General features: G+C 42.6%; 1 protein-coding gene across 3 annotated transcripts in view; it reads right to left on the reverse strand.

The window, feature by feature from the left end:
• KCNG2 (potassium voltage-gated channel modifier subfamily G member 2) overlaps positions 1-20,324 on the reverse strand; it is a 53,866-nt gene extending 33,542 nt beyond the window's left edge. Inside the window, exon 1 of one of the 3 annotated variants that reach the window (XM_033073747.2) lies at positions 20,150-20,324. The gene's annotated coding sequence lies outside the window, so the exon portion shown is untranslated. Of the gene's footprint in view, positions 1-18,138; positions 18,212-19,458; positions 19,545-20,149 lie in introns of those variants that run through there. The other 2 variants (XM_033073738.2, XM_033073764.2) reach the window with 2 other exon arrangements.
• Between the last annotated feature and the right edge of the window lie 4,011 nt (positions 20,325-24,335).

Below are 24,335 nucleotides of genomic sequence, written 5' to 3' on the forward strand. Positions count from 1 at the left end.
GCAGGTTCCTACTGCTGGGTGAGAGAGGCTGATTGTGGGGTGCTGTGCAGACACACAGGCAGGCTTTACACCAGCAAAAGCAGTATGACTATACAAACCAATTTACCCCAAACTGGGTTACACTAGAAATCTGTGCAGAGATGTGATGGCCTTGCTCAGAACTGAGCCTGCAAAGGGCAATGGGCCCTGGCAATTCCACTGCCAATGGAAAACAGTGGAGCTGAGGAAGTTGCTTCTTCATTCCACCTTTACCTGACTGACCAGTTCATTGTGCAGCTAAGAGGATATCCATGACTATTTCACTTTGAGCAATGGAAAGCTGCTCTCACCCTTCCTGTGCTGCCAGAAGATCTGACGGGCTCTCAAAGAAGCTGGAGACTGGCAAGTGTAGGAATAATTTTGCACCTCTTTTTCTTTCCAACTGCGCTCCCTGACTGCCAAAGGAGGCTCCCTGGAAGGTGCCCTGCAGATGAGTAAGCTGGTCTAACCCATCAGGTTGTGTTTGCTAGGGCACTGCAGTGCTGGCATGGTCAGGGGAAAAAAGATGGATGTTCAGCTAAATGAGAAAGATCACAGAATGGAGGAGTTTCGTAGGTACTAACAAAAAAGCCGGGCTCCAGCTCTATTCCAAGCCTGTACTTTGGTAAATATAAGATTTATCTACTACACTGAAGAATCTGGAGCATGGTCTCTACAGAAACTCTTCTGCCTCCCTCCACAGTGACAGCAGTGAATAGAAGTGATTTTCAAGGCACAAGGCTTACGTGATCAGCAGCTCTGTATATTTGTATCATGCAATACAGCAGAACACCCCAGATTTATCTACTTCAATTTTACTTATCCTGGGGCATTTGTTCCAAACAAAACTTCATTATTCTATTATTGGTTTTTTTGCTAACAACCAACCTTTGCTGTTAACACAAAAGATACACTAAAGAAATAAGCAAGAAAATAACTTTCATTCTCTCTCCTCCTGAAAATTTTAATTAAAAGACATCTCATATAACATGAATTCATATCCAATTTGCTTGCTCATCAAGTAAAAAGTAAGCACAGATATCAGCATCTAAAAATCTGAATAAAGATCAGCAAATAAGTAGCTAACAGCTACTTAATGAAGATGCTCAAGAAGAATGCATGTAATCTGATTTGTACTGCATAATTCTTTTTGTATTATTTATTTTACACTTTAAATGACCTTATTTTATTTAATGCATTCAGTCTCAGTAGCTCACTGATACAGAATCATTTAGTTTAAACTCTGATTAAGTAGCTGCTCTGCAGTTCAATTAGTGTCCTTCCCGACAGCAAGAATTTTATTTGGCTGGTGAATACTTCTATACCCTGACAGGAACTTGTAACCTCATTTGGTCTCAGAAACCTTGTCCTGAAGTGTATCATCATACTCCACAAAGCCTAGCTTCAACAGAATCAACAGAATTTGAATGGGCTATGGAATTGGGCTCTAGAGAGGTCCATCCTCAGGCTTCTGAGGAGCTGGAGAGAAGGGTGCCCCTAGGAAGACTTGCTGGACAGAACTGGAAAGATCCTACCAGTGTTATACAGCAAACCCCATGCATAAGATTAATTTCTGTGTCTCTGTCATCACTATAGAGATGTTTTCTGTGGTTGTAAAGGATAGCTTCATGATCTGGAAGGGAAACAAAGTGTGAAATAAATATGAGACATGAGCAAACACAGATGGGTTTACAGAAATAGAGTGGGAGAGAGAAAGCACTTAGCTAAACCTCTTGTGGTCAGCTAAGAAATGTAAATGGTACTGTTTTGAGATAAAATATCATTATAAACTAAAATCACTTGGTGGTTTTATGTTTACAACTACTAAATCAAAAAGAAACATAAAATTTACAGTGTGAAGGAAGAGGAGAAGGATAAAAGGATAGAGATCAATATGGGATAGAGCAGATACTTCATTATTTTAGAGCCTAATTCAAGCATATGCTGAATCCCTGCACTTTTCATGTAAGTTAACAAGTGCCAAGAAGCTTGTAAGAAGTCTCTCCTGCTTTTAGAATCAGGATCGCAGTCTGCTATATCACCTAAGAAAACCATTAACAAGTAAATGCACAACTAGTACTAAGCCCATTATCAAATATATATAAACACTCCCCTAGACAATACTGGATTTTCCACCATGTATATGCATATCTATGCAGGTATCGATATATTCCCCTCAACAAGCAGAGGGAAATGACAGACATGAGATCTACAACACGAAATGCCTGTGGGTCCCCACCAACAGCCCTCAGGAAGCACCAAGGAGGGACAAATCAACCATCAGCTCCTACCAGCTTCCAGAGGAAACAAGCAGCTTGAACCTGGTACCTGCACAGTGGCACCCAGTGCAATCTGAGACACCTTGGGATACCTGAGGATAGCAGATGTGGCACAACAGCAGCAGCTGGATGCCAAGAATGATGTGCTAGTACATCTAAAAGAGCTGTCTTTGGGCAAGCAGAACTACCCTAGGTAAACAGGTCCTTTGAGAATCTTTGCACACAGAGCCTTTGGGGGTTTATTTTTAATCTCTTGGCAGTGACAAAAGGTCCTCCATATTCATAACTTCTTAAAGTATGGCACTCTTACATCAAAAGTGAGTGCTGCAGATCAACTGATATCTCCATGCAGATGAGATACTCACTGAAACAGCAGAAGGACTGTTAAAAAAAATAGTGGGTTTCTACCATGCTTTGGGGTATGCAAACCTGAAAATTTCTGTAATTAAAGTTAAACACTATCCTGGAAGAAGTTTCCATAAGATTCACATTAGGCAGCTATATTTATTACTAAATGTTGCCTGTTTTACCCAAGCTGAACACATTCAGCAATTTGCATTATAGAGCATAACTCCTTAATTCTCAAGTTAAATGTGATCACTGCACATACTGGTTTTGCCCTACCCAGCCTGTGCATCTAAATTTCCAGTGTCTGTAGTATGATCAGGTGTCTGCTCATACTTGTGATGGGGACCAGCTGGAAATAAGTCTGTGCACAGTTATAATGTGTGTATGAACATGTGTACAGGTTGGAAAACAGAGTACATTATCCCCTGTTTTTGGAGGGGAGATACCTTGGTCATACAGTATCATCATGAAAAACCTGACGGTCCTCACCCTTCTGAAGCACATACACACATCCAAGAGCCGAACGGAAAAAGGGAAGCCAGTGAAAGGGTTAATGTCAATTGGCATTACCTCTTTTGCTGCTGCATAAATGCTGTTTTCTGAAAATAGCAAATACCCTTCCCAACCCTGGACTGGTAAAGTAGAAGGATTTTAACCTAAAATGCATCCTCTATGAACCAGAGTAAAAAAGTCCCAGTTTCCTCCAAGCCCTAGAAATTCTGCTATCCATTGTATTTATATAAAACCAAAGCCCAGTTATGAAAAATAAATTAAACCTAACCACCTAAATATCCTTTTCATGTGCTAGAATCTCATGCTTTTGGCCCCCTGCCTCTGTTTTATGCATAGTCTGCATTCTCACTGACCTGACAAAACTGGGAATTTGTTGCAGTGACAGAAAAATCAGTGCCACTTAATTCTCCAGTCTATGAGAGAGTAAAGCAAGCTACTTTTCATAATGTATGTACAGGCATCATGTGAGCACTCACTGGTAGCTGTGCTGGAATGCCTGGATATTGTGCGTTTGTCAGACTGTCACAAAGATTTATAAATACACAGCTACAAACTGCAGATGAAGTCTTGCAGCAGGGACAGGCTACACGCACCTAAATTAAGAAGGTGTTTTAATTCTTGATACATTCAGATGCAAAGTGTCTTTTTGCATGTAAACCTGTTAAGATTTTCAGACTGTGGTGATTTTGCACACAGAGAATCAATGCTTCCACAGGTTCAGCAAGACCTACTGGAATCTGTGTGGTTCCACCAAATGAGAGGAAGAAAAGAAGCAATATAGAAACCATTACAAAGGAGTCTTCTTGAGCAGAGTCTCAGATTATGGGGACAAACTACAGACAAGGTGAGAAAATAGACAACATGTTGCCTCATTTCCACCTCATTTCACACTCCTTAACACCTTTACTTCCAACCCAGAAAGAGAGGAGCAATGAAGACTCCAGAACTCGAATCAAGCCACCACAGACAGACAGTGGGGAGGAATTTTATAAAAGTTACAGCCATATTCATTCCAAATTCTCATAGTAGTTGCTGAGCACCTCCCTTATAGACATCTGCTCTTATGCCCATGCCACTTTTTAATGAGTGATCCCCTCAATCAAATCTTGAACTTGATTTTTTTCTAAAGCACGAATAAAATGCCTTTATCCATTAGCCCAGTTTCTGCTGTTTTCCTAATACTGAAAAGGTGAAGAAGTCACTTAAGGTATCTTTTCTTAGTTCCCATAATCTGGTAGATCTCTTCTCCTTTTGAACAGTTTCTTTACTCCCTCTCCAAACTATTCTTTGCTAGAGCAACACACTTTTCCCCTTATTAAGGACCCTTTTACCCCAAATAAATGTCCTGCAGTATCAACCGATCATGCATCAGTTCCAGTTCCTCATTACCAGGTCCATTTTTCTTTTTGCGGACACCTGCATAATTACATTATGTGAAATAGCTTATATAAATCAGAAGTCATTGTCAGATGTTCTGAAGAATTGACCTGCAATTATTATCTACTGCAAAATTTCATCCCAATTTTAGCCATCAAATCTAAGCCATAAAGTCAAAAGTTGGCTGAATACAGATTACTGAAGCTGCACTTGGGAAACAAGAACTTGCAATTTATTTACAGTAATTTCACGAATACAAGCCGCACCAATTTGACCAAAAGTTTGGTGGAAACCCGGAAGTGCGGCTAATATTCGAGGGCGGCTAATACATGAACAAAATTCTAAAATCTGCCAACACGGAAGTGAGAGCCCGCGGCAGCCCCAAGCCAAGCTGGAGCCCGGCCGGCCCGGGCAGAGGTGGGAAAGCCTGGCAAAGGCGGGGCCAGCAGTGTGGGGGTGGGCGGCTGAGCCTGAGGCAGCAGGGCGGGGCAGGGGGGGCGGCAGAGCCCGGGCCAGCAGGGCGGGGGAGCCTGGGAGAACTGGGGCTAGCAGTGCAGGGGAGCATGGCAGAAGCAGGAAGCCCGGCGGGTGGGGCTGCCTGGCAGCGGGGGAAGCCCAGCAGAATCGGGGCCAGCAGCGTGGGAGAGCCCGGCGGTGCGGGGGCCTGCAGTGCCGGCCGGGTGAGCAAACATGGCGCGGGGCGGCTGGCGTGCCTCGCAGCGGCAGCAGCGGCTGGCCCGCCGTCAGGGCGAGTACGTAAACGCAGCGGCGGGGCGGCCGGCGTGCCTCGCAGCGGCGGCGGCGGCTGGCCCGCCAGCAGGGCGAGCAAACGCGGCAGCGAGGCAGTGCTGACGGGAGAGGGGGGCCAGTGAGCCCGGCGGCGGCTGCAGCATCACCCGGCCGGCCCCGTCGGCAACCATGAGCGGGCCGAGCCTGCCTGGCCCCGCCCCGAGCCAGTAAACCCCGCTATGCCGCGATCCTGTTACTAATTGGCCAATTTGTGAAAGCTGCGCACGGATTCTCGCTACGAACGAAAGTGCGGCTAATATTCGGGGTGCGGCTTATCTATTGACAAAGACAGCAACATTGTCGAGGCACCGGGGGTGCGGCTTATACTCCGTGCGGCTTGTATTAGTGAAACTACTGTACCTAAATCCTACTATTGTGATCTCATTCCTACAGGTCTTGAAATTGATTTTGAAAAAATACTTTAATTACCTTCCTTCCTGCCAAGCTTTCTTTGGTGCTTGGTTCAGAAGCTGAGATTGACCCTGACTTCTCATGTCTGGGTCTGTGCACTGCTGTTATCCGCTCTCCATCCTTGCTGGCTGCTGTGTGCCAGCCCAGCAGGGCTGGAGAGTAGCTATTAGAACACAGGGCAACAAATGAAGCTTTCCTGATGCTTTCAACAAGCAGTGACTAACTGCTCTTAAAATTATCAAAACAGTGGCAAAAAAAATTATATTTAAGGTTACATTTTCACCACCTCCTTATTTGTATGTACAAAATACGTCCACATAACAGTTAATTAGCTGTGCAGCTATTCAAATGTCTTTTCAAATGCATCTGTACATGGTCAAATGTAGATTTTTCATACCTGAATGACTGCAAACAAACCAACTGGAGCCAAATGAAGGTTGGGCTATTTAATCTAGAGGATACTGCATATTAAGAAACACATTCTAAGTTGCAACAGTGTAAATTATTGCTATCCCTTTAGGAACTTTCAGTTCCTTCGTGAGAAGAATCACATTTGACCCATTGAAAATAAATCTGGTCAGAGGCTATTATAAAATGCAGAATGTGTTTCCACAAACAGAACAAGCAAACTTGTGTAATTGAGACATTCATAATTTATTTCAGAGCCACTCTGTTTTGCTGACATATATCTATTCTTCTTAAAACCTTTTCCAATGAGATGTTTTATATTCCAATAAAAGGTTATCTTAAATCTCACATTTCTTCCTTTTTAATTCTGTATATTTCACCACTTGAAACATCCAATGACTACCTGCAATAGTTATTACATTTAACCTTCCAATATGCCCCTCTTTCTCACACAATTGTTTGCCTTCTAGGACATGGACTTGCATCAAACTTCCTTTCTCTTTATTAGGCTTCTTTTCCTAGTGCTAGGTAGCACGTGTACCCCTTAGGCTTTCAGTTTACTAAATTAACTGTCAGCATTTTATATGATCCCTCAACTTCTTTCCCCTCCACAGTTCTAGCTCATTCTATTATCCTTGGCAGTTCTAAAACCTTTCAAAATTTGGTCTGCTGAAATTCAATACTAATGCGAGAGGATATAAGGTGCACCCTGACAAGAGAAAACTTCAAATTTTGAGCACATCTCTCTAATAAGCCTTGTCCAGTCTTACTTAATCTGTCATTCAATGCCTAGAAGTAGAACTTGAGTACACTACACACACCCTAAAGCCAGAAGTACATTATTTCCCTAGAAAATTAGATACTTCTTTCCATTTCCTGAACAGTTCTTCTCCTCATCACTTTTTCAACTACTCTTAGTGAAACTGCATTATCTGACTGCTTTGCTTAAAGCAAATTGATATAGATTATTTCAGCATCTCTTTGTTTTCTTTTTTCCTTACGGAGGGTGAGGCCAATACATTTTATACTAGACTAGCATATGTTGCAAAGTCAAAATTCAAAGAAATATTCTGCATGCTTCCTGCTCTAATTTTTGCTTTGAAAATTAGTACTTAGTTGCTTTGAAACATGAAAAATAACTGTGTGTGGCCATAAAAGTGCTCAGGAAAACAGAATCTGTCAATTACACTGAGCTATTTTTGTAATATCTGGCCTTCTGGATCTATTCCAACTATATCACTCTAGTTAAGTCAGTCACTTACTATCAGTTGTTTGCCAGCTCCTGGCAGTGCTCCATGATTTCTTCTAGGTGACTCACAGAGCATGAGATTGACCTTAAGGTAGCTTCAAATGACAATAAATGTGCCACTTGCCAGAACAAACATAATTTCTCTGTCTCCTAAGCCCCAGTCTCATCCCACCTGTGCTTCCTCTTCCAGAATATTCAGAGCAGGAGGAAGGAAGTTATTTGAATCATTAGCCTGCAGGTGTTTCCAAGATGCATCCATGATTAAGCAAAGATTTTCCTTTGACTTTGTCCAGCTAAAGAGTAGATTAAATTAAATGGGCATTTTCTTTCCTTCCATGATTTTATCTTTTGCATTTACTTACTTCTGAAATGCTTTCCAAATGTTTTCTCAGGGTTTGGCCTAAAATCTTGATATGCTGCCTCCTAAAATTCTCCTCAAACATATGTTATTTGCCTTGAAGTTGATAGTGTCTTTCCACTTCAGAAAAAATCTTCGGTTAGAGGCACCGTGATGATTCTCTATTTCTAGACCAAATCCATTCAGTTATCAAGGAAAGAATTAGGTCTTCTACAAAACCCAGTCAGGGCACCCACAGAGGAAGTTGATCTGCTAAATAAGGAGCTGCCGCTTTCCACAGTGCCTTTTCAGAGCTGAACTGCCATATGCTGCTGCCTATCCCTCCTTCACTGCCATCCTCTCTGCAGGAAACCAGCTCTGAGTACTTCAGTCCACTGGCTCAGCCTTCCCCAAAATGGGGTGCACTTTACTTAGCTGCAGTTAATGTCTCCTTGCCCCACTCCACGGCACTGAAATATGATTTTGGTGCTTTGGGTACCTTTCAAAGGAGCAGGTGATTCTTTCCCACACACATTGCAGCAGGTGATGCCACAGGGACACATAATCCTTTGGGGATCCATGTCAGGTTGAATCACAGACATGAAGCGGCTGGTGGAGGGAGGTGCCAGACTTTCACTCTGCCTGGGATGCTCTTTTTGTTCCTGGTTCTTGTGAGGAGCACACAGGCTTGAGGAGGGGGAGGGAAGTCACAGGGTTGTTCTGATTCCCTTGCACTGCATCTAGGGAGCAGGGGCATAAGCAATGGGAGAAGAGCTCTGCTAGGCCCAGCCTAAATCTATCCCTGTAGCACGTCAAAAAGAACAAAAGCTTTAGTACGTGTCACTGGGGCTGAGCAGCACCCTCTGTACAAAGAGAGACTCCTCGAAGAGTTCTGTGACACCAGTGCCCATCAGGAGTCAGGACTGTCTGGTGCAATAATGGAGCTCTTACAGCCATGCATGCACCCAACCATTTCCAGCCCTTCTCAGGTTCAAAAAGCTTTGAAATTCAACTCCAGTCAAGACTTCCCTCTTGCAGTCTCACCTAAGCCTTCTCTCCAGCCACATCCTGCATGCCAGCTCATAGCAGGCATTCCTAACCCCCTGGCTGCCTGCCTTGTCCTCCTCTCCAAAGCTTAGGCATCACTTTCCACGTTTTGCCTCTGCAAAGCTACAAAGGCCTTGCCTCTCACACTCATGCTTGCCACTCTACTCAAGAAAATAATAAAAACCAAAGGATGGAATGTGAGTGGGAAATAAAACCTGATAAATGAGACTGCCTTTACAAAACTACAAAGCCCTAATCATAACTGTGTGCTAATACACTTATTCCTGTGCTGTTGAGAACACACTGGTACAGCAAAAATGTAACACTGGCAAATAAGCATCACAAAAATGTGTTCAAATCCATTAGTGGATCCCTGGAAACCCACATGTTGTTTCCTGGCACTCCAACATTTACCAGTTGGCTCGCATGAAATTATGGAAGAGGAAGAGGGACACTCTTTTCCTTATGACACTCATTCCTTATCTTCCATCCTCACTATCACTGCACAAAACACAAGTTCCATGCCACATCCAATGTAGGGCACAATGTCACGTTCCCTCTTGCCTTTGCCTTTCATCCAGTCCCTGCATGGGGCTGAGAAGTTCATTCAGAAACCTGAAGTCAGGCATTGTCCATCCTAGCTGGTAAGGACCCATACCTTTATTCAGAAACACTCCCATGAATATGCAGCTGGTGACTCTGAAACCACTTTAGGTGACACCAGTTATCTTTGTGAATGCACAAAATGAACAGAGAAAAAATTCTTGCTTGTTACAGCAGAGGAAAGAAAATAATGCAAACTGTACAGATAAACAGCCTGAACACTGTTGTTCTACTTTGACTCAGCACTATTTTAAGTCAAAACACCAGCCCATGGTAATTTAAACTTATTTTAAGTGAAAATGGATCATTACTTTATGACTACCTGAATACATTTAATGTCCAGCTGAAATTCCAGCAATGGATGGCTCAAAGTTGGACCATGCCTACTAGCTTTCATAGGCAGAAATAGGATGACAAAATCAGTAGTTAATAGAACACTTCATTGGAAGATTCAAAGAACCTTATACTGTACATTCATGATGTATCCTGCTTTTGGGAGCAGTTTACCCAAAACCCCAATGCTGCATTTTCATTTACATTCTGAAAACAAAGGGTCTGATATCTTTTATACATTTCTTATGCTATTGAATTTAACTTAAGCAGTGTCTCTTGCTTCAAGATTTTCCCCAGAAATCTCCAGTGATACCTAAAAATTGTAGAATGGGATCTTTTGGTGGTACAAATACTTCTTCTCTTCGATAATGGTCCGCTTTTGAGAATGCCAAGAGTGGTATAAAGAATGTCAAGCAAGCAAAAAGGTGGGGAAGGAATCACATCCCTAAACTTCAACAGTCTGAATGTGCTTGAAAAATCTTGACCAAGAATGAAGTAAGAAGAGCCCAGAGAAATGCTGACTCCAGAGGCTTCAGAAAAGAATCAGGTGGCTGCCACTATACATGACAAAATCCTCATCTGACTTTGGTTCTTCACACTGATCATGCGTAGAGCAATGTGCCCCCCTCATAACACTGTTTTATTAAGAAGCTCAATTAATCCAGTGTATTAAAAAGTATCAAATGATGAGTTTTTGGATCATACACCAGTCTTCTCTCACTTAAGCTAAAGGTGAATCCCTTCATTTAAGGAATAAACAAATTCTCGATTATCTTAAAAAATACATCCAGTATTTAGAATTGTAGTAGGTTGTTGAACAAGGAGTTGTGTTTGATATGAAACAAAAAAGCATGCATACCCACATGTGCAGCATTTGAACAGGTATTATTTGTCACAGTCTCCCACAGATGCTATCAGAGCTTACAGAGAAACACAGTGGTTATTAAAAATGATTCACCGCAATTATTAACACGACAAAGCACAAGAACTGGGAACTAGTCATTAGAATGGATGAGATTTGATAAATAAAAGAGAATATATGAGATTTGATAAATAAAAGGCTTTTCAATGCTCTGTAAGGACCTGTTACTTTTTGTGAGCTCATCAGCTTCAGGACACCAACATACTCAGTAGCTTGTTTGTGTGAATTACTCATGAGGGGTCCCTTCCAACTCATACTGTTCTATTATCCAGTGCCACGGGATAGTGCAGAGGAGCGACCAATCTTTGATTGCAATTGCTCAGTTAAAATCTACACCTACAGAAAACATGGTATTACTGTGCCAAGTCCAAGTTAGTGCGTTTCGAAGGTATTTGTGCTGATTCCCTTCCTGCAGGAGAAAAGCAGAGCTTGCCAAAGTGACTTCCAGATGGAAAGTGCATCCCTGATCATACGTGTTGACAAACAGACCAAGTTGGGCAGTCCTGAGGTTGCTCTCACTTGACCCAAGTGGGGAACAACAATCTTGGAACTTAGGGGGAGGAAGAAAGCCAAGTGAGTATCACCTATTTTAACTGAAAAGTAATTAGGCAAGAACACCAGCAGATTGCAGTGGAAATTGAGAAGCCACAGAACAAATTGTCAACGATCCTTGTGGACTCCTTCCAACTCAAGACACTCTATGATTCTGTGATTCTAAGATTCTAAGGGTGAAGTCTGTCAGGGTTAGACAAAGAACGTAAGATCTTTTCACAGTTTTTTATTTTAAAACCAGACAAGAAATAAAATCAGAAGTTTTACTCTTGCTTAGTCCAAGGGTGATATATTATTAATCCATAACGCTGAGGGATTTCACTCTAGACTGCTGTACAAGTACAAAGAAATACAAGTACAAACACTCAGGACTGAGGCACACTCTCATTTACACGAAGGTAGGTCTGGACAGGATTCTTTGATTTACCTCAGCACCCCAAGAAGAACATCTCCCTGCCATGCAGCTAGGAATTGCTCCCAATTAAGAACCCTGAACAGCAGTCTACAGAACAAATTCCAGTCCCTCCATTGCCAGAGGAAGCCTTCATGGTGTGAAGAAGCCTCATGTAACCACCAGGAGAGGCTGAGTTCAAAAACCAGGCTTTTAGGGAAACACTAAATGCAATACTAAACTGAGAAATATTTTAGCGACATTTACACTGAAGAATATACACGTGAAAGAGGATATTCACAGTCTACAATCATAAAACGCTGGGACTCTAAAGCTCGGAGAGTATGCTGCTCCTGCTTCTGGTGGATAAGGAAAAGGTTGTGCATGCTGCGCATTTTCCAGCCTCACAGGACTCAACCTTTTGTTTCTAAATCAGTAGATATTAAATGGAGCCTTATACCGCCTTCTAGACTACTTAAACTTGTCATGAAAGGACTTCAAAATTTCTCTTTTTTTCTCTCTTTTATATGTAACCCTGATCAGCTTCCTTAATCCATATATATTTGCAGGGGTTTTTGCAGGCTTTAAAGTCATACTCAGAAAAGTCCTTCCTGAAACACCTTTGATGATTTTACAGTATATAATAACATTAAAAACTACTCCTCAAAGTCTGAATAAATGACCTTGAAAAGCAAAACAGACAAGAACACAGCAATAAAATTATTCTAGGTACGAACTTAAAACAAATCAACCTTATCTGAACCAGAACTGGTATGACTACAGTTGTTCCTGCCTTCTTGTAGGCTGAATAGAGGAGACTTTCTTAAGGAATTGATGTGACTTTCCCTTAAACAATGAACACAAGTTCAACTGTATGCAAGCTGGAAAAAAACCTAAAACTTAGCTGGGAACTTGGACTGAATAAATTAATTTGAGTACTGGCACAGAAACTGTGTCTGATTAAATGTAAAACAGGGTCACAAATTTACTGTGTTCTCCTGTACAGTGAAAGCCATCATAAAAATGATACCATTCAAAGTTAGCATACTCATGCCCATCAATAGAAACCACAGACAAGCCTCTTGTGGCTTCACTGATTGCTTAAGCCTGGCATGTAAGGCTGGTCATTATTCTGAGCACAGAGGTAAGTTCAGAAATATGTCAACACACATTATTGCAATCAACATGCATTAGTGTACATCAGCGTGCATTATTGTAATCAAATTTAACAGCTCAACTGAACAACAAGGTCTTGCAGTCTGAAAAGATGGCAAAAGGTCCAGTAATGGTAACAAAGTGGTACCAGACTGTCCATGGAGACACGTAGCAGGCCTCTGCCATCAACGTATAACTGCAATTTCACTGCAAGACTCAGTCTTGATGGTCTACCATAATCTTCATTAACTAGAAGCACATTATAGTGACCTCCAAAAACAATCATTTCTGGTGTCAGAATTAGAAACTAAATCTTACGAGATGTGCTCCATGTCCTGGGAAATATCTGCTCTTTCAAGTATTTACCACTTAACTCTGGAATATTATCAAAGACAGTTTGTGAGGGAAGAGAATTAATTTGTCAGAACCAAGTTGAAATTTCATCCTAACAGGTCAGAATAAATAAAGTAAATTCTAACCCTTACAAACTTTAACCTTGGGATAATGTTTGAAAAGCTCTAAAGAGGCTTGAGTTTCAATCAGAGTTTTGTTGAAATAATTTATATTGTGATTACTGAGTCTCCATAGAAGCTCTGGCTTCCTGGCTTTACCAGCTGAAAAAAATTGCACTGATAATCTGAAAACAAGTATTTTTCCTCATGTCTGTTACAATCTGTTCAGCACAGAGTACCTAGGATTCTCACACTTCACTCTGAGAAGTTCAAAAACCCCTCATCTTCCCTCTAGCTCAGTCTATGCTGCATCCTATTATTTAGAATGTTCAATGATTCACAGTGTTGATAACACATTTTCTCTAGCAATTGTTTCCACCTCATTTCCAAAGCAAGATTTTCTTATTCTTAGAAACATATTAAACCCACTCCCCACTAAAAAAAAAAAAACCAACCCAAAGTCCAAAACCAAACAAAACCCTAAAGATTTTTTTCCATACACTGCAAAAATCTGTCCATCATTATGATAACCAGCTTCAGACAGTGGGACAGGTTCCTGGCTGACACTGCCTTCCACCACTCAAGCAAACAACACGACCTAGACCCTTAAATGGGAATTACATATTGGTCCCTTCATTAATCTACATCACTTGTCTGGTTAAACCAGCACATTCCCATTGTTCTTGACTCTGAATGTGGTGTTCTTACATTATTGCTGTAAACAGAGTTTAGTTGTGAATGAACTCCTCCCAGCTCAGGTCAGTAACAGCCCAGGAATGCCAAAGCCACCTGAGCCAGGAATGGAACACAGCACAGAAACCAGGGCTCACAATCTGTGTACTACCATAGCAAGGGAGGGACCAAGGGGGAAGAGAAGGCAAAGGGAGGGACTCTGAAAGGATGCAAATGTTTATGCCCTCAAAGTCACCACAGTAAGCAAATCTGCACTAAGAGATATCCCTTTTCAACAAATGGGTATCCAAGCAGTATTCTCCTTGATTCAAAGCTGGTTTGATGTGACAAACATTTAAAAGCAGCAGTGTAGGTCCGGTTCTAACTCAAGAAATTAAAAAGTCAATGGAAATGAGCTTCCATTTGAGGGTTCAGTTCTGTGTTCAACACCCTGGACAGGTAAAAATCACAAAGTCTCAGAAAGACTGCTAGACTTGAAGAAGCTAGATTTAGTTTTCAGGGGTACAGGGCTAGGCACAAAAAAAATTTATTCTCACAGCTGTGCCAAATCCCTGGAGAATGGTTTATCCCAAATCTGGTTTACTTCTCCCTCTTTTTCCTTAATCTGTCCAGTTTCTCCTTAAACATTTTAAAATCACAGATCTCTTCTAACTCAGACAGTGGGGCAAATGTACACAAAATGATGATGCGAGCAATCTGGTACACAGCCAATACACAACTGCTTCAAGTACATCTAGGAAACCTTATTGTCAGTCCATCCCAAGAATGTGTCTGAATAGAAACTTTAAAAGAAACCCCAACAAACACTGCAAGATGGAAAGAGACGCATAATAAACACATAAACATGTTCATAAATCCTCTCCAAAGTTCCCAAAGGACTGTGCTCAAATCCCAGGTGTACCAAAGTCAGAGTAGTAACGGGCTTGGCAGTGTTGTAGTTAGACATCATGATCTTAAAGGTCTTTTGCAACCCAAATGATTCTTTGATCTTGCTGCATGTCAGCATCCTTTTTCCCCTAAGGAATGATGGAGTTCAAGCAGAGAAGGATATCACCAACACAGCCCCAACTGCTCCCATTCCCAAAGGGTAAGCAGTTTGCCAGGGCATCCTGGCACTACTCTGCACACAGACAAAGATGGATCTCACCCATTACTCCCTGGCCACTTGGTACCAGTCTATTTATTTTGTTCACAGAACCATTTATAAATGGCTGAGACAAACAGCTCTAACTCAATTGCCAAAAATCCCCCACAACATTAATATTTACAAAGTGCTTCTTGTGGGTACCATCTCAGTCTAAATATTATTTGTATCTTCAAGGAACACAAAGCTCTGAATAAGAAGATGAGAATTATCTCCATAAACATCAATGAGTATAATTCTTCTTCTTGAAACAACACTGAAAAGATACATTTTTAATGCTTTATTTTTGTTTCATCTCTTTTGTTTCATTGCTATAATATTCCTAGAATCTTCAGCACATTTTTTCTTTTAAATGCCCATATTCTTTCCCATTTGTCAAACATTGATTTACCTCCTGCAACTTGTGCAGAACTCTAACACGCTTTAGTTGGATCTCCTGTTTTCAATAAGCATCACAAATTCTACTGAGAGCTCAGAAGGACACTGTCCACCAAGCGCAGAGCATGAAGAACCACTGTTTCTGCAGATATCCTGCAAACTTAGTGGTTTTACATTTATTTTGATCAATAGCTGGCATCACAGTTTACAGTCTTAATTATCCTTATTTTTAAAGTATTTATTTACAACCCTGAAAGAGAAGAAGAAAGAAATCATTCAGGACCTTTTCTGCTCAGGAATAGGAATAGACTAGAGTGGCTTAATTCAATTACAGTAATTGAAATTCCTCCTTTAGCTTTCTGTCACTTGGAAAAAATACCACAAACCTCTGACTTGCTTTAAAGATTTAGATTTTATCACCAAATGGCTATGAAATGGCAATTGTGTTGGTAGGACCTGAACAATTATCAGAGATGCCAGTTCATGTTAAGAACCTGGGAAACTGCATACTTCTTATCTTAATTCCAGGGTGAAAAAACAAAGAGATTTTAAATATTTAATGAGAAGAAAACTGCTCCAGAAATTGCTCTTCATGCACCTAAGGTTAGTGAATGCACTGAGAGTCTGAAGATGTAAAGCACTCATCCTAAAGCACATCAGCATAGAGTAAACCATCACAGATGATTTTTGAGGTGGTAAGGGCAGAAGAACAATATTAAGAAAGCAGAGTGACTTCAGCCCCTCTCTCATATTAAATAACATAGGAGTGTTCATGCTCTCTGCTGGGAAGTCAGGGAAAAGCCACTGGTCTTTCATCAGGCACTAAGACCAGCCCCAGAGATTCCACAAACGTTTTTTTCACTCAGCTCACCGTTTAACCACAGTGCACAGAATCTTAATTTGCATTTGTATCTTAGTCCAGTGAAGAACACAGAAGTAAGGAGCAAGGAAAAAGTCTCCCACAGGCAAAGCACTACACAAGAGGAATGAACAGAAGCAACAAACCCTGACTTTTCACGGGGCTAAACTGCCTCTTGAAACACAAAATGAATGTGGTGCAGAGGAAGCATACCAGGGAAGCAGTACCAAGTAACTTAAAGCTGTCAGGTTTAATTAACTGGTTCCCAAAAATACCTGATGCAAACAAAGTGTTAAAGTCCCTTGACTGATTACGACACCTCTTAGAATCTGATGAAGATATTCATATGAGTAGGGAAACACCAACTCGGGTAACTCAAAATCAGTGTCTTAACTGAGCAAAAAGTTTCTCCATGCAATTCAAGGCACACTGAGTATTTAAAGAGGTACCGCCCCAGAGCTGATAGTTTCTTCATTTTTATAGTAGAGCTACAAAACATTGGAAGAGAAATAATCTCAATCCTTATCACCTACATGCATCCAAAAATTTTTGAACCCTCAACAGAAACCCATCTGCATCACAGGTTTAACACTCTGGTCCTTGATAGCCCGTGTCATTTTTAAAATAAGAGAAAAGCTCCTCAATCACTCAGACATTAAAAAAATCAGGAGTTTTCACTATCTTCTCTTAATACCATTTAAATTGAACATTTACTTTTATCATTCATTCAGTCTTAAAATGTTGCCTCTATTTCTTTCTTGCAAGCAATCTGAGGGACACAGTGATCAAATCCATCTCAGTCTTTCCCCCAGTTGTGCTCAAAATAAGCAAGCAAACAGCTGTGTGCATGCAAGTTCACAAGCTAAAAGCTATGCTGAGCATTCAGAAGACAATACTCTGGAATAATTTCCCACCTGGGCACTCACCCAGTATCAAGACCATCAGTGCACAATATTAGCACAGGTACAGCTACAGCATCATCAGTTCCCATCAGCTTTTCTGGCTCTAGCTTCTCCAATTAGACTGGACTCGTGCTGGAGAAGTCCAGGGGTTTCCACAGTGTCTAAAAATCTATCCAGCACTGGCTTGATTACTGATCCTGTCTGACTACAGACGGTGCTGGGTTCAGTGCAAGGCACAATCTGATTACCTGGTAATTTCTTACAGTGTCCTGAAATCATAGTCCGGCATTTGAAAGGAATTCTCCCAGAAACAAACACAATGACAAAGGAAAGCGAAATATGAGAACCATCCAAAGACCTTCATAGTCCTGGTTAAGTTCAGCAAAGAAATGCAATTCTAAAGAAACTCTTCTCTCATCTGTTTCATCAACACAGAGCTGCTAAGGGGAAATTAAACAAGTAAACTCACATGTTTTAGGTCTTCAAAACCAAAGGCGCATAAACAAAGCTGGGCTATATTAATGGGGGCCCCGACAATAGATCCATGCATCGTGAGAGTTAGTCACACAAAGGGCTGTGTCACATTTTAAAACTGAGCTGAAACTTTTCTTTCTGTGCTGTTTCAAAACAACTCCGTACTCAAGCCCGAAGTGATGGCAAGCATTTACTGACAGCTAATGCAGTGCTCCTGCGATGCATTATTAGGCACAAGCCCAGAGGTACAAGGCCGAGTGCTGTTAATCTCTTGGTGAGTGCCACAGTGTCTCAGATAGGCACTTCCTGAAAATACCTACTGATATCGCTAATGTTTACTAAAAGGCAGGAGTCTCCAGTTTTCACAGAAACTGATACACTGATTAACCCACCAAAACAAAAGTATAATGGAAAAAGCCCTGCAACAGTTCACCCAGTTTCTAACCCCTGCTTCCCCACATCAGGAGTGATGTACCAAAAAAATACTATGCTCCTTTGCCTTACCTCATGCTTTACTTCAGCAGTGTCAAATCAGATATTTCTTGCTTGGCTAAAAACCTTTCCAAAACAAGTGAAAACATCTATCAGCTTTTACCCAAGGGAAATGAATTGCTGAATATTCAGTCATAGGTTTCCTTCCAAATGTTCTGCTTGTTTGTTTTAGAGAAGCCTTAAGAAGGGCAAATAAAAGGTTTGAAATCCTCTGAGCAAAGCTGACTGTTTTCTCTGAAGGTCACCCTCAAGTCATTTCAGAACCGTGGAAATAGCCAGGGGAGGGATAAGCAGACTCAAAAGACAGCTTTTCTTCTTAAGCAACTTTGGTGCTTCAGGCTGGACTAAAAAAATACCCTCAGGTGGAGGTTTTATGGACCTATCCAATTTTACCCTGGGGAGAAAGATGCATTAAGAAGTTCTTCTTGCAAAAGTATCTGCTGCACAAGCGCTTCAAAGAAAGGAGTGATTGTCTTTTCAGAAAGATTCCACTAGAAGTCATGGGGCTCGTCAAGGGCCTTACAGTCAGGTACCTTCTTCTTTGGGACAAACCTCAACCACTGTTTTCAGGGTCAGTGCCAAAGCCGGAATATTCAAACCATACGGTGTAGATCTGTATCAAGACAGCCCCTTCACATTCCTTCAGAATTTACGGTCTGATCATACTAATAATATGCACTCAAACTGATAGTAATGCATTTAGCAAACATTAACTATGACTGCCATGCTTATTCAGAGCAAATTTTGCCCAGGATCCAAACTGGAAGTCAAAATCACGTTAGCTAAACATATTATTTAGGAGATGTTGCAGCCTGACTAAAGACTTAATTTTGCGTAAACCTTGAGAAAGACCCGGCAAATCAGCGGGAGCTCTACCCAAGCAAAAACTATAGTATCTGGCGTCCCTGTGCCGCTCCATGCACGGGCACACCGCCGTCGTCCCTGTGCCAGCTCCGCACACCCCGTTCCTGTAGCGAAAGCGCGCCGCCACCCCAAATACCCAAGCAGGCAAGTGAAGAGAGCAGCGCTCGGGGCAGCCCGGGCAGGGCAGCGGCTGCGCCCCGGCACAGCCCCCGGCGCCCCCCAGCCCCCGCACCTTCGGCCGCGGTGCCAGGCCGGGCCGGGCAGGGCAGGGCAGGGCCGAGCCCGCCACAGGCACCGGGACAGGCAGCACGGCCCCGGCTCTGGCAGCGCCCCTGGCCCCGCGCACGGCCCGGGCAGGGACGGGACCCGGCAACTTGGCGCACGGTGCCGCCGGCCAGCGCAGAAGTTGCCGCCACCCAGCGCCATTCCCTCGCCCAGCGGGTGCTTTCGGCCCGCAGCCCCTCTCACCTCAGCCGCTGCCTCCTCCTCGCCGGACCGGGGACGGCGCCGGCTACTCCCCGCTCCATCGCCTCGCCCCGCTCCCTGCTCGGGCTGGCGCGGTCCCGCTCGCCGCCGCTGCCGCCGCAGCCCCAGCGCCAGCCCCGGAGCGCCGCCTGCCGCCGGGGCACGGCCCCCGCCGGCCCCTCAGCGGGCGCGTCCTGCCCGGGCAGCGGCCTTCATCTTTCATTCACGGCTTTAAACAGCAGCCCCCTCCCCTCACCGGGGCAGCGCGGCCCCCGCTGCCCGGGCCGCTGCCGTGAGTTGCCCAAGCTCAGCCCGAGCCCGGCCGTGCCGCGCTCCGAGGCGGCGAACGCGCTGTCCCGAGCACCGGACCCGCGCTGGCCGCGCTGCGGTCCCGCCTGGGCTCCCCGCCCGCTCCGAGCCCGCGGGCGGCTCCGCGCAGCCGGCAGGTGAGCGCTGCCAGCGAGCCCGCGGGCGTGCCCGGCGCTTCCCGAGGCGGGGAGAGCCCTTTCCCCGAGTTTCTGCCCCGGAGCCCGTCCGGGAGGCGGGAGCGGTGCCGGCAGCCTCGGGGTGCCGCGGCAGAGCGCGGCTCGGCTCGGAGCCTGTCCCGAGCGCCGGCGGTTCGCGTGTGCCGGAGCTGCCTCGGGGGCAAAGCGGGGAACGGCGTTCACAGACTCTCGGGCAGAGACATCATTACCCGGGCGGATGTCTCCGATCTGCGAGCGGGCGCTTGGGGGAACGAGAAGCCTTGGGATGCCGGCATGAGCGCTCGGGCTCTGCCCGCTCGTACACCGCTGCAGGATGCCGCTCCTCCAGGCAAACAAAAAGCACACCACACTCGTAACTTTTATGGTTCTAGCAACGAGGATGCTCTACCCCGACTCCTCCCTCTGCTCCCCTCAACCCCCATCCGTACCAAGTTACGGTACCAAGCCTATTTGTAAGGATCGAAATGCATTTCCTGAGGTGTCTCTTATCTCCTGACAGCTTTTTCAAAATGCCTCTGTAGCAAGTACCTGACTCCAGATTTTTGTCAGTCTTAACACATTTTATTTTATTTTTAAATTGGATTCTGTTATTCATTAATTTTAATTTTTGGTGTATTTTAAAAAATAATTCCTTTGCTTCCTCTTGGTGAAAATTCTGGCTAGTTATGGTATCTGTCACTATTTTTGCCTCTTATTACTGAAGCAAAGATTATGCGTGCATTAATTAGTTTCTTTTCTCAGTTAGTAGATTAAGTGCAAGAATTTGTTAGGTCAAACTTGATAAAAACTGTCAGTCCCAGGCAGCCCCTTGTCTCTGCAGGAGCCAGCTCTGTCTCAGAGAAAGCAGGACATAGTTCTGCCTGTAGTATCTGTAGCTATTAGGGAGATTCTCTTTGTGTATGTGTATGCATTTCATGGTTTTTACTAATTATTGCTTACATCCACTACAAAATATATCAAATTTCAAGGCAACAGTTCATTGCTCTTGAAGCATTTGGTTTTCAAGATAGCAGTGAAGAAGTAATTGGCAATTTAAGTACATTGCCGTCTAATTTCATTTCATATTCTGTTTCTCTAGCATTATGTAAAGACAAACAAACAGGACCTTGCTCTTGTCCTTCTCAGCTCCATTTCGGCACTGCTTCTTGCATGCTCTCCATTAATCACTCCCCTCTGCACTCCCACTGAAGTCTGGAAGTGAGACAGGCATCACAATATCTGACCTTGTTTGTATCAGTGTTAAAGAACCATTTGAAACCACTTGTCTTTCTCATACAGCAAGACCTTTTTCTTCTCATTTTTTTGATGCTTGACAGCACAGATAGTCTGGAACATATTTCCCCTGGCATGAGATTTTCGTGCAGTTCATTTTCTGTGCCAGTTCTGTTTATTTATTTAGCATGGATTTATCCTACCTGTGTATGGCTTGTATTTCCTCAAAATAATGTGTTTAAAAAAATGGAGGTATTTATTTCTTCTCCCCACCCCCAATTCCTAATATGTAATTTGACAAGGCTATGGAGATTAGGATCTCACTTCTATTCACAAACTGATGTGCTACTATTATCTTCAGACGTTACCTTTCAACTTGCACTGGAGATTAGTTGTACATCCCCAGAAGTGAAGAGTGAGCATGACCAGACAGGTGTAATTCCACTTTTAATAATTCCAAAATACTAAACAGTATTCCATCTCCCTCACCCCCCCAGTTCCACTAAGTTGCAGTTTCTTTACTTCACCAATGATAGAAAAGAGTAATATTAAAGATCAATAGCAGAATGTTATTTATGGGGTCCATGCCACTTACCATTAAAAATAATACAATTCCAGTTTTATAAGCAGATGGGGAAAAGGTTACATGGAGCAGTTAAACTGGTTTGGAGGATCAAAATGGTGCAGTCTTGGCTGAACTGATGGTGAAAACTGGGTGCTGGCTCCAGCTTTTTGGCTCATTGCTGTTGCTTTGGTGCTGCTTTGTGCTCCTGTTCCTTGAAGGCCATGCAGTGTGTGCCATTCCTGGCTTATGCAGCACCCACAGCTGCAGCAGGGAGGCTACAGCCACCATTCCAATCCTCCTCGCCTCTAGAAGAGGGCCACAAAAGGCAAATTGGCAGCTTTGTTTCATGCCCATGCCTATAGAAGAGTGGGATAGCAACCATTCCTTCTTGCTTTTCCTCCTTGCTTGGAGTAAATACAATTGAGTTTGGTTTACAATCAAGCCTTTCTACTGCAATCAAAAACACATTTATATGACTTTCTGTGAGGAGCTCTCTTTATACAGGTGTGGGTGCAGCCTCATCAGTCTTCCAGTTTAAAAATTTCATTTTCTACTTGGACCTACTTTCTACTTGGTCCTGTTTCAAATAAAATTTTGTCCCAACAATTTCAGAGGAGTATGATTAAATGGTTTGCAGGTATGTTTACCCATTTCTTTCCAATCCATCCCACTAGTGTTCCTATTGCTTATGTTCCACAGATGGCAGCTTCAGGGGCAGGGACATGGCAAACATGACAGACACAGCACACCTCTGTTTCATTTCTTCAATTAGTTTAAAATTTGTTAAATATGTTTAAATGTTTTAAAAAGTAGTAAGCATAAAACCACTTGCTTGCACTGCTCACCAAGACCTACTTTTGTTAAGCAAAAAAAAAGCAGATTTAAGTGCAATATTTTGGTTTCTTTTTAAAATCTGTAATCTGAGAAAAGCTGGAATATTATTCCAGAGCTGCGAAAAGGGAAAGGATATACCTTTTCCTTTAGACTCACAAGAGTCTAAAGTCTAGAACTGTGTTGTTGATTTATTTTGATTATTTTAGCATCTCAGTTGTTGTACTGTGTCACCTAATACAGAAGGGGTTTTACACATCAATAAGATGCTTCAGCTGAGTGTCAATAAGCATTCTTCAAATGCATCCAGTTTCTCAGGAGTCTTTTGGAATAAGTAGTATTAGGGACAAGAGTTTATGCATGTATTAGTATGTGTGTTTTATAGGTGGAGAAGCTGTTAAATTAGTTCACCATGGTTAAATTAGTTCACCAATGACCAAAGAAACAGTATATGGCCAGAGGCAGTAAGAACTTGTATTAAAGCTATAATTGTACAGTTTCACCCTGGTGTCCCAGTCAGCCAAGTTGTTTTAGCTGCAAACTGGTACAAAGAGTTGTCCCCATCTGTCTGGAAGGGACCAAGTGGGGAATTGGAAGCTTTTGCAGTGGATGTGCCTAAAAATGTGGCATCAGGCAGGAGGTGTTAAAAAGAGGAGTCAACCTAAAAGAAGGTGTCACAAAAAGGGAAAGAAAGGTGATGGTGATGATGAACTTTGGCCACCTGGGGTGTGTGTAGACTGTGGAGATGGTAGTAGAAACTTTCTCCTTGGAGATGGTGGCAGGAACAAAAGGAAGCTCCTGGAAGCCTGACTCCCACTCTTCAGCTCTCATAGCAGGCAGAAATCCCAGAGTTGGGTAAGTGAATGTGTCTGTGGAGACTGTGTTGAACACTATTATTGTAATACTTTTGATCAACTGTCACCAAGTGCTGCTGACTGTGTTTTTGAAGGGAGAGAGGCAGATAGCATAATTTTGGTACCTGTCATGGAGATAATTATTTTTGTAGCTGAAGGGAGGGAAGGGGATGGTGTGAAAACAAGAAAGGGAAATGAAGCATCACTTACTTCAGGTAAAAGTGATTTTTGAAACAGGAAAATAATTAAGCTGAACTTCTATTTACATAACTTTAAACCGATTCCATTTGGGGCAGCTGATCGGAACAAGTTTCTCAGAGCTAAGAAATAATACTGCAGGTAACAGTGCAGAAGGGAAGGATAACATAATTGTATCAATGACAGCAGATGCAGTAGTTTTTTTCCTCAAGTTATTTGTGACTAAAGTGGTCATGTGCATGTGCAAAATATTAATGATCTATTAGAACAGTAGCCATGGGTATACATTACATAAATATGGCCATGTTTATATATTACATAAGTATAATATTTTCTGAGTGCTCATCTCCTTCTGTATAAGATGTATCAAAAGGAGAATTTAGAGTTTTCTGCAAGCTATTATATAAATAATATAATGTGTTGCAAGCAGGATGTACTTTTATATTAATGCTGATTTTTCAAATTATTTCAGGGGAAATTACTCAGGTTGGGAAATCACAAGAGTTAAATTAAAAAGCGAAAAAAGGAAATCAAGAAAGTCACGGAAGATGTAATAGAGCTACTGTAGCGATAGCTACTGTGGTGATGGCTTGTGAACACTCTATATCCTTTTTGTGTGGAAATAATATTGCTGTGAGTTTCCTATTCTGTTAGACATCAGGTTGTGTTTTTATAGTTTTGTTGAGAGTCACAGCAATGAATTAATATCTCTGTAATCTCTTGCATCAAGTTGCT

Source organism: Catharus ustulatus, chromosome 1 (assembly GCF_009819885.2).
Source record: "Catharus ustulatus isolate bCatUst1 chromosome 1, bCatUst1.pri.v2, whole genome shotgun sequence".
Taxonomy (NCBI): domain Eukaryota; kingdom Metazoa; phylum Chordata; class Aves; order Passeriformes; family Turdidae; genus Catharus; species Catharus ustulatus.